Raw genomic sequence first — 2,713 nt, 5'->3', positions numbered from 1 at the left:
TGAGACATAATTCTAGACCTGTCTTTTCACCCTTTTCTAGACCTCACTCGGTCCACCTCTTCTAACCATGCTGATGTAACTGCATTGTTATATTGTCATCAAGTACAATGGCATACATTTCCACACTGCTGCCTTCAAGGGCATGTTGAACTAAAAGGTTGGCCATTTTAGTTCAAACTTGAACTTTTGCTATGACGCATTTTACTGTTCTCACAATTAAAATTAAAAAGGGCAGGATAATATGAGGTTATTATAAATGTTCAATATTTGGCTTTTTATCTTTAAAGTTCACTACATTTTAAAGTGAATTTTTTTTGTACATCCCATGGGAAGGGGATAGGGCTTCATTTCTGACTTGATGTGCCTTGCTCTTTGACAATCATCAATTTTAATCATCTTCAGTGTTGTCAGGAGTTGTGAAAAACAAATATACTCTCAGTGCTATCCTACAGACTATAGAATGGACCAAAAAACACAGCCATGTGTGCAGCCCTGGATAATCACATATGCACATACGTAGACCAGAAACCTTTATTTAACTTGACATTTACAATCTGTGCTATCTTTCTTATTTAGTTTCATTTTTAAACAATCTCTCTTTGCATTCCGTTTGATTAATAACTTGGCCAGGAAACTATTTTGTACAAAATGTAAACCAAATTCATTTTTTGACATGACATACCATGTCAGCTGCCTCAGCTGTTTATATCTGTTTGGGTTTTGTTATATATATATATATATATATATATATATATATATATATTACACACACACACACATGTTGAAGAAAGAGTTTTTCTAAATAATTCCCTTCTGATTATTGTAGTAAGGGCCAAATAAATGTAACTCATAATACATAAGTATAACATTTGGTCAAATTAGATTAACCCAGTACCAACTAACCTGGAAAAGCCTTAGATTTGGACATTTAAAGAAATCCTGCCATGTGTGTAGCTGGGGGGAAATCAGAGGAAATTAACGTAGAACAAATTAATATAAAAATAGACAAAATACGGATGCCAAATGGAATAGAATGTTATGTTTTATTTCTAGCCTGAATACGAAATTATGTAATTGTTTATTCTTGGAGACTTTAAACATCCTCACACCTGGTTTTTACCTGGTCTTGCCTCCTTTCATTTGAGGAACTATCTTTAGTTTATGTGTGACTTTTCAGTTCTGTCTTAACAGCAGACAGATAACGATGTACAGTAAACATATGAGAACTGACTGACATGCATAGACGCAGCTATATATTTGTAAAATCATGTATTTTACTTTGGATATAAAGAATTTTGCTGTGTGCGTTTTTTGAGGTTTTGTTGATAAATAATGGATTGGGTGTTTAAGGGCAAATTTCTGAATGTTGAATCATGGGAGACAATAAAACTTTTAATAAAACAAGCCTTGTGTATGAATCTTCTTTTTTAACGCTTTTTTTCTATTTACACCCTTTCTGGTTTAATTAAAACATTCTTTGGCTTGTAACAGTTTCAGTTCACAGGATACATTATGACAAAATTTCTTATAAAGAGAGGACTGCATTCTGCCTACAGAGGGCACTGTTGCCTTTCTTAGTAGCTCACCTAGCGTTTTCATTGACTTTCTGCTAGCATTAGAGAATAACTTAGCCCCCATTTGCCCAAAACAATATTCAAAGGTCATCCTATCTAAGCTGCTTTGCACCTGTGCACTTCTGTTGTAATAAAAAAAATCTCAAGAATATAATGTCAGTTCAATGGTGTACATCTTTATTTTCTGTTTTCCTATGAGAAACAAGATTGTTAATCTTAAAACTGGGGCACCCCTGGAAGTTTGCCAAGGCCAGCTAGTGGGCCCTGCCCCCCTGGCTGAGAACCACTGGAATAACTTTCTATATATATTATTTATACACATTAATGATTATGATGCTCTGAATGGGAAGACTTTTAAGTGAGGGAAATGGTGCCGTGTGGTACAGTGTGTCCATCAGCACACATGAGAATCTATCCTCAAGTAGGTCTGCCCACACTCATAAAAACAAAAATTGTAAAAATGTTTACCTTTAGGGGTACAACAGTTTGTCGCTGGGGCAGTACCTACTCTTAAAAGGACATCTCTGTACCCTATTCACCCTTAAAAGGTGCATATTAGTACCTTAGAGTAGCACCTTAAGGGAATCTTATAGGTAAAAAAAAAGTACAAATGTGTCTTTTTAAGGGTACTGCCCAAGTGACAAACTGTTGTACCCCTAAATATACAATTTGTGCACATTCTTTCAAAAAAAAAATCCAAATTTTATTTAAGCATAACACCACACCAGATAATGTAACACACATTATAATGATAATATATTTAATAAACTAATGTTACTCATTCTGTGTAACTACAAAACATTTGACACATGCACATTTATTGTAATGCCTTGCCAGACCAATCCCATCATCTGTAAGTTATTCACATGAATCGAGGATCCACGGATACGGATTTTCATATGAAGAAATAAAAAAAAGCTAAATGTATGCATATCATTACATCGCTGCCACTGGATTCGGGGAAAATTATTTGTGCTCATACAGCAATTTGATAATATTGAATACATTTCAGTAAATAGTTCTAAACTTACCCTCAACTTACTGTTTGTATCTAGATAATTGGCCCATCATCTCTATGGTTGCCAATTGCCTGCATGTGTTTAATAAACAGCCAGCGATGCCGTATGTCAATATTAATA

Source organism: Gobio gobio (assembly GCF_949357685.1).
Source record: "Gobio gobio genome assembly, chromosome: 3".
Classification (NCBI taxonomy): domain Eukaryota; kingdom Metazoa; phylum Chordata; class Actinopteri; order Cypriniformes; family Gobionidae; genus Gobio; species Gobio gobio.
Note: the sequence above shows the minus strand (reverse complement) of the source record.